Here is a 12,682-nt window from a genome sequence, read left to right on the forward strand (position 1 = left end):
TATCAGTATAAAAAGACACCTGTGCACACCCTCAAACAGTCTGACTCCAAACTCCACTATGGTGAAGACCAAAGAGCTGTCAAAGGACACCAGAAACAAAATTGTAGCCCTGCACCAGGCTGGGAAGACTGAATCTTCAATAGCCAACCAGCTTGGAGTGAAGAAATCAACTGTGGGAGCAATAATTAGAAAATGGAAGACATACAAGACCACTGATAATCTCCCTCGATCTGGTGCTCCACGCAAAATCCCACCCCGTGGGGTCAGAATGATCACAAGAACGGTGAGCAAAAATCCCAGAACCACGCGGGGGGATCTAGTGAATGAACTGCAGAGAGCTGGGACCAATGTAACAAGGCCTACCATAAGTAACACACTACGCCACCATGGACTCAGATCCTGCAGTGCCAGACGTGTCCCACTGCTTAAGCCTGTACATGTCCGGGCCCGTCTGAAGTTTGCTAGAGAGCATTTGGATGATCCAGAGGAGTTTTGGGAGAATGTCCTATGGTCTGATGAAACCAAACTGGAACTGTTTGGTAGAAACACAACTTGTCGTGTTTGGAGGAAAAAGAATACTGAGTTGCATCCATCAAACACCATACCGACTGTAAAGCATGGTGGTGGAAACATCATGCTTTGGGGCTGTTTCTCTGCAAAGGGGCCAGGACGACTGATCCGGGTACATGAAAGAATGAATGGGGCCATGTATCGTGAGATTTTGAGTGCAAACCTCCTTCCATCAGCAAGGGCATTGAAGATGAAACGTGGCTGGGTCTTTCAACATGACAATGATCCAAAGCACACCACCAGGGCAACGAAGGAGTGGCTTCGTAAGAAGCATTTCAAGGTCCTGGAGTGGCCTAGCCAGTCTCCAGATCTCAACCCTATAGAAAACCTTTGGAGGGAGTTGAAAGTCCGTGTTGCCAAGCGAAAAGCCAAAAACATCACTGCTCTAGAGGAGATCTGTATGGAGGAATGGGCCAACATACCAACAACAGTGTGTGGCAACCTTGTGAAGACACACAGAAAACGTTTGACCTCTGTCATTGCCAACAAAGGATATATCACAAAGTATGGAGATGAAATTTTGTTTCTGACCAAATACTTATTTTCCACCATAATATGCAAATAAAATGAAAAAAAAACAGACAATGTGATTTTCTGGATTTTTTTTTCTCAGTTTGTCTCCCATAGTTGAGGTCTACCTATGATGTAAATTACAGATGCCTCTCATCTTTTTAAGTGGTGGAACTTGCACTATTGCTGACTGACTAAATACTTTTTTGCCCCACTGTACTAATTGTTAGGGAAATTCCCAACTCCATATACAGTCATATGTTAAAGTTTGGGCACGCCTATTAATGTTAACCTTTTTTCTTTATAACAATTTTGGTTTTTGCAACAGCTATTTCAGTTTCATATATTTAATAACTGATGGACTCAGTTATATTTCTGGATTCAAATGAGGTTTATTGTACTAACAGAAAATGTGCAATCTGCATTTAAACAAAATTTGACCGGTGCAAAAGTATGGGCACCTCAACATAAAAGTGACATTAATATTTCGTAGATCCTCCTTTTGCAAAAATAACAGCCTCTAGTCGCTTCCTGTAGTTATTAATGAGTTCCTGGATCCTGGATGAAGGTATTTGTGACCATTCCTGTTTGCAAAACAATTCCAGTTCAGTTAAGTTTGATGGTTTAAAGAAGCACTCCCATCTATGTCTTAATTTATTGCAATCATCACATTGTACAGCACTCTGTACTTACAAATGGTCATTTTGCCTTTCTACCCAGCTAATTCTCTTTTTTTCTTTTTTCTGCTCTATGTAGAAGCAGAAAGTCTATTTCCCTGCATGAGTCTAGCTGCTCCTGTCATTCCCCCCTCCACCAAGGACATTTGCAGTGATGACTCATGCAGTGAAAAGATACTTCCATTTTCTATATAGTGCCTGGAAGGATTCAGTTAGTTTTTAATAATGTGATTGCCATAAACCTAATAGAAGAGAGAAGTATTAACTGGGTAGAAGGTCAAAATGAGCAATTGTAAGTACACAGTGCTATATAATATGATGATAAATTAAGAGAATAACAATTTTGATAAAAGAACTTCTTTAAGCAGATTATCTTCTGTGTGACGATATACTATATGACGGGCGTAGTTTGGATAACTTACAGAAAATTTGCAGACTCATCAATTTTTACCAGTGGCAAATCACATACTTGCAGTCTCATTACCGGCCACTCCCAGTACAGCCATTGGAGAATCCTCACAGCGTGCAGTGAGCGCGATGTGAGGATTCGCAAGTCTGCAGTCACATAGAGTGACAGTAGCCTTACAGTCTAATGCCAGACAATCCCTTTAATAAATTTGGCATGTTCTAATCCTTTTTACATCTTAACATCCGTCTATATGCTTTAAATTGGTGGCCATCAAGGGGTCTTATTCTAAATCACCGTTTTAAAATGGCAGGGAGAAATAGGTAAATTGCACCCCCAAGCGGGAAAAATCCTGAGAGTGACTGCTGCTTATGACAGCTGACACCCTGTGGCATCAACTCCAACCAGCTTTGGAACCAATTGGAGCAGATTAACCCCTGCCACTCTTAATGGTGGCAGCGACATCTAAGTAGTTAAAAGGGCTAAAAGTGGCTACAACTCCCCCTTTAACACTATTAGCCGATAGTTGGGTCTAACAGGCAGTGTCAGTGGCACACTGAGAGGTACTGCAGTGTATGAGACCAACGATCAAAGTAAAAAATATTCATGTCCCATAGTTGGACTAAGAGAAAAAGTAACAAAAATTAACAAAATACGTAAAAAAGTAAAAAAAAAAAAAATCACGAAAACACAGCTTTGTGGTAAAACAAAAACCTGTACAAAGAACTAGTATCGCCGAGTTCAGACCGACCTGATCTATAAAACTGTCTTGTTATTTATTCCGTACGGCGAACACTGTAATGTAGTTTTTCATGAAACTGACCCACAAAAAATGTAATAAAAAGTGATCAAAAACGCTAAATAATCACACAAAAAACAAGCTTTAATATGGCTCATTCGGCAGCAAATAAAAAAAAGTTACAGCTCTCAGAATATGGTGATGCAAAAAAAACAAATTGGAGACAAGTAATAAAAAATAAAAATAATATTTAGCATGTAATAGTAGCAAAACATAAAAACTATATTAATACAACCATTACTGGTAAAAAAAAAATATTTTTGTACTGTTGTATATTTGTTCATTCTAACCACCAAATATCAGAATAAAGCTCTCTGCTGAGCGCTTAAATTGTAAATCCCAAAAAACATGATTCAGGGTGAAGTCCCTTAGCATCATTTTTCCTTGGATGGTTACCAGAGCTACAAATCCCAGGTGGTTATATAGACTATTCACAAAAGAAAAAACTCCTCTGCGCGTGAAAGGTTTCTCGTCTTCGCTAATCTGAAAGGTGAAGGTGTCCGTCTTCAGATCTCAAAGCAATCCAAGGCTCCGCTGCATGGGAAGGGAGTCAATGCTTAGGTCTAAGTCCTTTAGATAGCTGGAATAGTCTTGAGAGGGAAAGGCTTCCGTGAACTCTCGGCTGTTGGAGGAAATCTTGTGTAACCTTAGGTTAGACTGAGCAAGCATTTCTTGAGCCCTTTTTAGTAGACTGATTGCAGCCTCATTTGTCGGTGTGGACTTCAAACAGTCATCTACGTAGAAGTCCTTTTCTACGAAGGATCTGACGACTGACCCGTACTCTTCTTCGCCCTTTTTGGCGGAATGTCGGAGGACGTAGATAGCGACTGCAGGGAAGAGCTGTTCCCGAAGATGTGTACCCTCATCCAGTACTCTGCAATGTCTTTGTCTGGGTCGTTGTCGCAGTACAAGAAGAACCTCAAGTAGTTTCTGTGTTCCTCTTTGAGGAGAAAACAGTGGGACATCTTATACAAAAAACTGAGTGTAAATCCAATAATATAAAATCCAAATTTTATTCAAGTAATCAGTATGTTATATAAAATTCATATAAATATACATACAAACAGAAAAGAGGGTTCAAATACAGGGAAGGAATAAACAAGCAAATATGTAAACCGGGTCTTAGAAAAACGTCAAGAGGTGGGAAGGTGCTTTAGAACAACACTAATTTCATATACAGCATATAGTAATACATGGCCTAAAGTGCATGTGCCTAAATGTAAACCATAAAAATTAATTAGCTAATTAGCCGTATCCTATTCAGGGTCTCCCAGCAGATCCCTGATAACTACCCATACATCAGCAATAGATATTATAATAAATAACCACTCTTACCCATAGTCCCTCACTAAGGGTTCCAGAACACGCAGCCCCAAAGCGCACTTCACGTTGGCTTCCTCGGGGGGCCGTGTCCAGAATGTGTCCATACCGCTATTTATGTGCTCCATAAATGTGTCCACATGAGGCCAAATTCTCGGCGCATGTAACGCTGTGTAGCGACGAAAATTGCGTCACATCCGGCATTCCATAACGATGCGGGTCATGGGGAATACCCCGTTGACGTCAGTGACCCGCAGATGTCATACAAGGACGCCAAGTGCGACGCTCCAGCCGCAAGAACAAAGCACGACATGCGCACTGGCCAATACCGGAACCGGATATGTGGAAACCACCAACTTGGTTATGGGAAAACGATCATAGAAAATGCTAAATGCAGCCAGAAGACTGCAGATCAAATCACGATATGCGTAATACTCAATAGCGGGACCGGATATGTAAATAACACTATATCAATGGTGGAGCACAATATGCGAGGTACATCCTGACTAAAACTGCATGTAGAAAAGCTATTATAAGAACCATAAAAATTACCAAAACAGCAATTATATATATATAAGACCATGTATATACAGTTGTGGCCAAAAGTATTGACACCCCTGCAATTTTGTCAGATAATACTCAGTTTCTTCCTGAAAATTATTGCAAACACAAATTCTTTGTTATTATTATCTTCATTTAATTTGTCTTAAATGAAAAAACACAAAAATAATTGTCCTAAAGCCAAATTGGATATAATTCCACACCAAACATAAAAAAGAGGGTAGACAAAAGTATTGGCACTGTTCGAAAAATCATGTGATGCTTCTCTAATCTGTGTAATTAACAGAACCTGTAACTTACCTGTGGCACCTAACAGGTGTTGGCAATAACTAAATCACACTTGCAGCCAGTTGACATGGATTAAAGCTGACTCAACCTCTGTCCTGTGTCCTTGTGTGTACCACATTGAGCATGGAGAAAAGAAAGAAGACAAAAGAACTGTTTGAGGACTTGAGAAACCAAATTGTGAGGAAGCATGAGCAATCTCAAGGCTACAAGTCCATCTCCAAAGACCTGAATGTTCCTGTGTCTACCGTGCGCAGTGTCATCAAGCAGTTTAAAGCCCATTGCACTGTGGCTAACCTCCCTAGATTTGGACGGAAAAGAAAAAATGACAAGAGATTTCAATGCAAGATCGTGCGGATGTTGGATAAAGAACCTCGACTAACATCCAAACAAGTTCAAGCTGCCCTGCAGTCCGAGGGTACAACAGTGTCAACCTGTACTATCCGTCGGCGTCTGATTGAAAAGGGACTGTATGGTAGGAGACCCAGGAAGACCCCACTTCTTACCCCGAGACATAAAAAAGCCAGGTTGGAGTTTGCCAAAACTTACCTGAAAAAGCCTAAAACGTTTTGGAAGAACTTTCTCTGGTCAGATGAGACAAAAGTAGAGCTTTTTGGGCAAAGGCATCAGCATAGAGTTTACAGGAGAAAAAAGAGGCATTCAAAGAAAAAAACACGGTCCCTACAGTCAAACATGGTGGAGGTTCCCTGATGTTTTGGGGTTGCTTTGCTGCCTCTGGCACTGGACTGCTTGACTGTGTGCATGGCATTATGAAGTCTGAAGACTACCATCAAATTTTGCATCATAATGTAGGGCCCAGTGTGAGAAAGCTGGGTCTCCCTCAGAGGTCATGGGTCTTCCAGCAGGACAATGACCCAAAACACACTTCAAAAAGCACTAGAAAATGGTTTGAGAGAAAGCACTGGAGACTTCTAAGGTGGCCAGCAATGAGTCCAGACCTGAATCCCATAGAACACCTGTGGAGAGATCTAAAAATGGCAGTTTGGAGAAGGCACCCTTCAAATATCAGGGACCTGGAGCAGTTTGCCAAAGAAGAATGGTCTAAAATTCCAGCAGAGCATTGTAAGAAACTCATTGATGGTTACCGGAAGCGGTTGGTCGCAGTTATTTTGGCTAAAGGTTGTGCAACCAAGTATTAGGCTGAGGGTGCCAATACTTTTGTCTGGCCCATTTTTGGAGTTTTGTGTGAAATGATCAATGTTTTGCTTTTTGCTTCATTCTCTTTTGTGCTTTTTCATTTAAGACAAATTAAATGAAGATAATAATACCAAAGAAATTGTGTTTGCAATCATTTTCAGGAAGAAACTGAGTATTATCTGACAAAATTGCAGGGGTGTCAATACTTTTGGCCACAACTGTAGATACTAGGAACAAAGTGAAAGTGTAATATATAAATATAACAACTACTGCTAATAACTATCACACATAAAGTGCAATCATAGAAATAAATCAATATAAATGTGCAACTAATGCACATAATACAGTACATAATTTTGATATCCAAATAGATATATAAATGTGCCACACCAATTAGTGACCAAGTGAAAATGGTTCTGGAATTTCTTTAGATAAATCTTCGCTTCCATGCAGTATGACTCAATCAGGTAACTTCAGCAACAATGGAAATTAAAAGCAGGAAAAAACGCTAAAAAAATACAAAAACACGCAGTAAGACACAAAATAAAAAAACACAACAATAAAACACAAAAACCAAGGGCCATGTCAAATGTCTAGAGAAAAGAAGCAAAGTTTAATTGCTCATTAAGCCCTGCTGACATCTTAGTATTGAGGGTTGTGATCCATTTACATTCTATGCGTGCAAGAGCACGCTTAACATCACCATCTCGGATCCCTAAATGGATGCAATCAATCCCCCAAAATATCCTTAGGATTACAGTTATGCCTGATCTTAAAATGCCGTGGGAGTGTCTTCAATATGCTCGCGTCATCTATCTCCCAGGCTGCCAAAATGTCTCTAACGTGCTCACGTGTTCTGATCCGAAGCTCCCTAGATGTCAGGCCAATATACACAAGATTACATGAACAACGGGCGTAAAATATTATGCCCGAGGTCCTACACTTGATGTAATGTCTAATCTTCTCGCAGGCCATTAGATGAAACAAAAACACTCAACCTCACATGGTTTTTGCACGCCAGGCAGTCACCACAAGGAAAAAATCCAAATCTCTGTCTCCCTGTTGTAATGGGATTAGCAATGTTTCCCACATAATGGCTTCTACAGAGAATAACCCTGAAGTTCCTGCTCCGACGTGCAGTCATAAGTGGTCCTTTTGACAAATGTCTAGAAAGTGTGGGGTCAGTTAAAAGCACAGACCAATGCCTCCTCATTATAGTTCTCATTAGATCCCATTGTTGGTTAAAAGTAGAGATAAAACGAATCCCGACGTCATTTTGAGGTCTCTTTTGGTAGACCAGAAGGTCCTTTCTTACAGCTTTTTTGGCATTCAGGTATCCCTGTTTTATGTTTCTCCTACTTAATCTCTGCCCAAGGTCCACAGCCAGTGGAACATCTGTTATATGTCAGCCATAAATGCCACCGTATCTTTGCGGAAACAGAGTAGTACTTCTAGAAGTCTGTTGTTGAGGTCTGGGCCTGACAATAGAACATCACTCAATGAGACGTCTTCGCATTTGGCGCTTGAGTCGAATACCACTCTTATTTGACCCGGCTTCTTAGGATGCTACACTCCGAAGATGGGCAAGTACCAACACTCCTCTGAGTGCCGAAGTGCAGGTGCAATTTCTGCGTAGTTGTTCTGGAATATCTTCCTCATGAAGAAAGAAATGTTCCTTCATCTCAGGTGACTTCTGAAGCTTGTGTCTGAGGGAGATGAATCGGCTGTAGACCAGTTCCCTGTTGTTGGGTAGGCGCTTTCTCTAAGGTCGAAATAGTAGAGGTGCGACCCAACTGTTCGACTTGTCATTGACTATCTATCCATGATGTCCAAGAACATTCCGTCTTCTATAGACATCGCTACCTTGTCATCTTCCTTTGTCATGTGGAAGACTGTACAGTACATCCTATTTGGTCTTGTTCATTTTCACAGGCATGGTCTTCGTTGGTAGGAACTGAGAATGGACAAGGTAGGGGAGTGTTGTTTGGTAATTCCTTTACCACCAGAATATTGTGACATGGCTGGAAGAGAGACAGATGTCCAATTTCTAGCGTGCTGGTAAGCATACTGTTGACTGAGGTCAACTTGTGTGCTCCTCCTAGACACATGTCTCCTATAATGACCCATCCAAGGTTGAGCCTCTGTGCGTATGGAGCGCTCTAGGATCCGTTGATATATTGTCTAGTCTTGTGGGCTGGTAGTATATCTCATCCCAGGAGTAAAGCTATTGGCGCCTCTGGATCCAACTCCGGTATCGGGTGGGCTATACGCTTCAGGTGGGGGTGATGTGTCACCACCTCCGGTGAAGCTATCTTGGACCTGTTGTTGGGAATCTGGTTGCCCTCCAGGATGGTCGGTAGTGATAGGCATTTCTAGCCATCTATGGACTCCACCTTGTGCCAGTAGCTTTCCTCCCTGCCATCTCAACGGTACCTGAACACATCCTCAAGGAGTAGGGAGAATCGGGGCCTACGATGCAGAAGTTGTCAAAGAAGATGGACCTGGCTAAATACCTATTACTTTGGTCATCCAGGATTGCATATATCTTGAAGGCTTTGTCCCTGCGGCCTGCTGGGTAGACTCGGACAAGGCAGATTTTTGAACTGGATCTTCCTCCTATGAGTCCCTTACAGATCTCCATACATTGAGAGGTGACCACAGGGGTGTCTTCGTCAGTATTCTTCTGCTTCTCATTGTGCTCCTCTGCCTGTGACAACACTCATGGAGGTGGTTCAGGGTGCAAGGCTGTGATCTGTGCTGCTGCACTCTGCACATTTCATGCTAGCTTCACAGTTCCTAGCGAGGTGAGAGGTTGTGGCACAGCATTTGAAGCAGATGTTGTTTTCCTTGAGGAAACCTTTGCGATCCTCCAAAGACTTCTCCCTGAAGGCTCTGCATTTCAGTAGAGGATGTGTTTTCCTGTGTAGAGGACACTGCTTACTGACATCTTAAGGTTTGTTCTCTTCTGGAGGGGGCTTACTTGTGAGGAGGACCTGTGGAAACATTATTAGTTTTGTGGACTGCCACAAGTGTCTTAGTGGGTTTGACACCGAGGGCAGTGGAACATGACAGAGTGAAGTCAAAACTAGGGTAATTTCTGATCCTAGCTTGTTGGGTGACAAAATATACAAATACAGTGAAAGGAGAGAACTGGTACATTATAAGTTTGCTTATACCATGAACCATATGTAACCCACTTTTCACCAGTGTAGGCTGGTCGATGTAGTGCGTCGGGGCTGTCGTCCATGCTGGAATGTTGATGGACTTACTCTGCGACGTGCTGCGCTGGATCTTGCTGCTCTAGATCTGTTCCAAGGACGTTGCTGCTTCTCTTATTATCAGGATCCTTCATAGCTTCCAAGTACTCTGCTTTAGCTATTGCAGCTGCTGTCTCTTTGTCTGTCACAAGTCTTTCTAGAGACGCTTGCAGGCGCGCACTCTCCGCCGCTTGCTTTGCCTGCAAACGCGCAGCTTCTGCATTTCGGTCTGCCCGCAGTTGTGCGGCTTCGTCTTGCAGGCGTGAGGTTTCCGCCTCTCACTCTACCTGCAAACATGCAGTTTCCACCTCTCGTTCTGCGTGCAAACATGCAGTTTCGGCTTCTCGCTCTGCCTGCAGATGTGCCTTTGCTGCTTCATGCTCTGCTTGTTTCAGCTTTAGATGCATCACTTGTTCGGCAAAGGAGGACCTCGCTTTGTCCGCTTCGGCACGAGCAACAGCAGCAAGCTCTGCCATTGATGACCTGCTAGAGCTTGCTCATGGCCTCATCTTGAATGAGGAGGTGCTGCCCAGAGACATTGTGTGCTTAGCTGCGCACTGTTGAGTATGTTGTCGGGAAACCGAGTCTATGTGTGAGCGGGCTTCTTCTTGGTGGGAATGGCGAAGCACTTGTTGGCGGGCTGCACTCCTGTTCTACGGCTGTATGGTGGCTGCTGTGATACCTGTATGCGGAGCAGTGTGGGTGTTACCGGTCCTGTACAGTCTGATCAAGTACAGCCTGCTACCGGCTATCAGTTTTACTGAAGGCAGCTAACTTATTACTGGGCCCTGGACTCTTATTCCCTGTGGCTTATGGCGGCTGCTGTAATACCCTTATGCGGAGCAGTCTGGGTGGTAGCGGTCCCGTACAGTCTGTGTAATCGCTGCGTGCGACTGGCGGTCTGTTTTTAATGTTCTGCCTTCCTCCACGTATGGTGCTGTGTGGATTTCAGCATACAGCTAAACCTCATCCACTTCCCGAGTAAACAGACTGTATGGATGCTTACGTCTATATTTATTGAGGTGATGATGTGAACTTGGTAACAGTGAACGATGACGGTGGACAATAAAGGACGATATAAGATCACAAAGTGAACGGTAACGGAGTGGTAAAAACTACAAGGGAATAAACAGTGTATCAGTACTGGCAGATAACAGAGACAACAGCATGATACAGGGTGCAATTAACATCAGTAACTGGGGCTTTACAGAAACTGCACAGAAATCGCATAATCCACAATTGCTGAAACACTGTTCTGCTCTATACAGAAGTACAATCTATCTGTAAGCAGTGCAAAAACATTATAATAAAGTACAGGATACATTGCACAATATACCTAACTACACAGTATGTTGCACTGTGGCTGCATATACAGATTCTTACATAACACACAGGTACTTTTGACCCTCACCAGAATCTGCTAGTCAGGAGCAGTGCTTTGTAGGGAGAGAGTCATGAACATGTGTAAGACTCAAAGGTCCAGGAGAAAATGTCTGCAACCTTCTTGCCCGGGAAACTAAGGGGGCGGTACTAATCAGAATACATTACTTGTTAAATGGGAAAAGTTCCTGAATCCAGGGACAGGACAAATGGGTACCTAATGACATCTATTGATTATAACTGGTACTACACTATGAATTAACTTGCTGCACAATAATGGGCAGAGCAACCACACTTCCCCTGCTGCGGGTTGCGTGTTCCTGCCAAGTCTCCCAGCTTTTTGCATTCTCTGGTCTTTTTAGCTCAGCCACGCCCCCTGCTGTTGAGTGTAAAGGTCGGTTTGGGTTTCTAAGCTTTCTCCTGGACAACAAAGGTGACAGCCCAGACAGCTCCGGACCTGGCGCAAGAGAGGTATCCCTGGTCCAGTCCTTCTTCTTACACTCCCCCTCTCCTTTTGCTCGCCAGTCCACGGGTGAGAGTTCTTGTAGTACACGTTGACATTCTTATAATCCTTGGACGATTCGTTGCCAAATAAATTGGTCTTGATCCTATCTATTGGGGGGTTTCCTGGCTGTTGCCCGTTCGGAGCGCTGTAAGTCAGAAGGAATAGTCAAGTCAGGTCAAGTCTGGCTGAACAGACGAGGGCGGGGACGCGCCTGGTTCCAACGGAGCAGCCACTTCAGGGACTTCAGGCACCTGTCCCTCTCCTGGGTCTACAGGCGACAGATCAGGAAATTCTTCCTCTTCACAATCACCAACTACCAGAGGGAGTATTTCAGGAGCACTTTACATCTCTTCTACTTGGTCAGGATCTCTCGACAAGCAGGAACGCAGCATATTCTGGTGAACTACTCGAGTGGGGGCATTTTCTTCCCCTTCCGGTTGGACTTCATAGACGGGCCCTACAGAGTTGATTCTCCGCTTCATCCAATACAGGTTTTTTTCCCACCGGTACTCCAGTTTGTCCCGAGGATGCTTATCTCAGACCATCACAACGCTGTCTCTGTATCCTCTAGTTCCTGAAACTTATTCTGCACCAGGCAATGTAGTGTCTGCAGACGATAACGATGTTCTCGGACCCAGGTGGACACCCCCCGTCTGTGGGTAGTCCTCCTCTGGATCCAATTCTAGCTCAGTAATTTCACTTCATGGCTGGCTGAACAGCAGGGTATATGGAGTATAACCGGCGGTGCGATGTACTCTGTTATTGTACGCCCACACTAACTCAGCTTCGAAATCAGGCGACCGGACATTTCATTCTTCCTCTACCATCCTTAACCTCTGGATTAGAGTTTCATTGAATCGTTCACAGGCTCCATTTCCCTGAGGATGATAAGGCGTCATCTGAGATTTCTCAATCTGGTACAAGCGATGCAGTTCTTCCATCACTCACTCAAGAAACAAGCGCCTTGATCGGAGTGGATTCTCTTCAGGCAGCAGTACACTTGAATGAAATTCTTGCAAATGGCACGTGCTACTGATTCAACAGTTTGATTACGTGTTAGAGTCACAACGGCAAACTCAGTGAAGTGGTCCGTCATCACCAGACAATGCTCATATCCATGGTGATCTAGACCTATCATCAGGTAATCTATCATCAATACTTCTAGAGAGGCAGAAGTCACAATGGTGTGTGTGGGAGCTTTCTGCTCTGGAGGTTTAGCTAATTCGCAGTTTCTACATTGCTGACAGGCCTCTT

At 43.4% G+C, this 12,682-nt stretch overlaps 1 protein-coding gene across 4 annotated transcripts in view; it reads right to left on the reverse strand.

The window, feature by feature from the left end:
- Nucleotides 1-12,682, reverse strand: part of HHLA2 (HHLA2 member of B7 family) — a 157,895-nt gene that overhangs the window by 70,515 nt on the left and 74,698 nt on the right. The window lies entirely within an intron of this gene.

Source organism: Dendrobates tinctorius, unplaced genomic scaffold (genome assembly GCF_039654945.1).
Source record: "Dendrobates tinctorius isolate UK_male_01 unplaced genomic scaffold, ASM3965494v1 ptg000091l, whole genome shotgun sequence".
In the NCBI taxonomy this organism is placed as follows: Eukaryota; Metazoa; Chordata; class Amphibia; order Anura; family Dendrobatidae; genus Dendrobates; species Dendrobates tinctorius.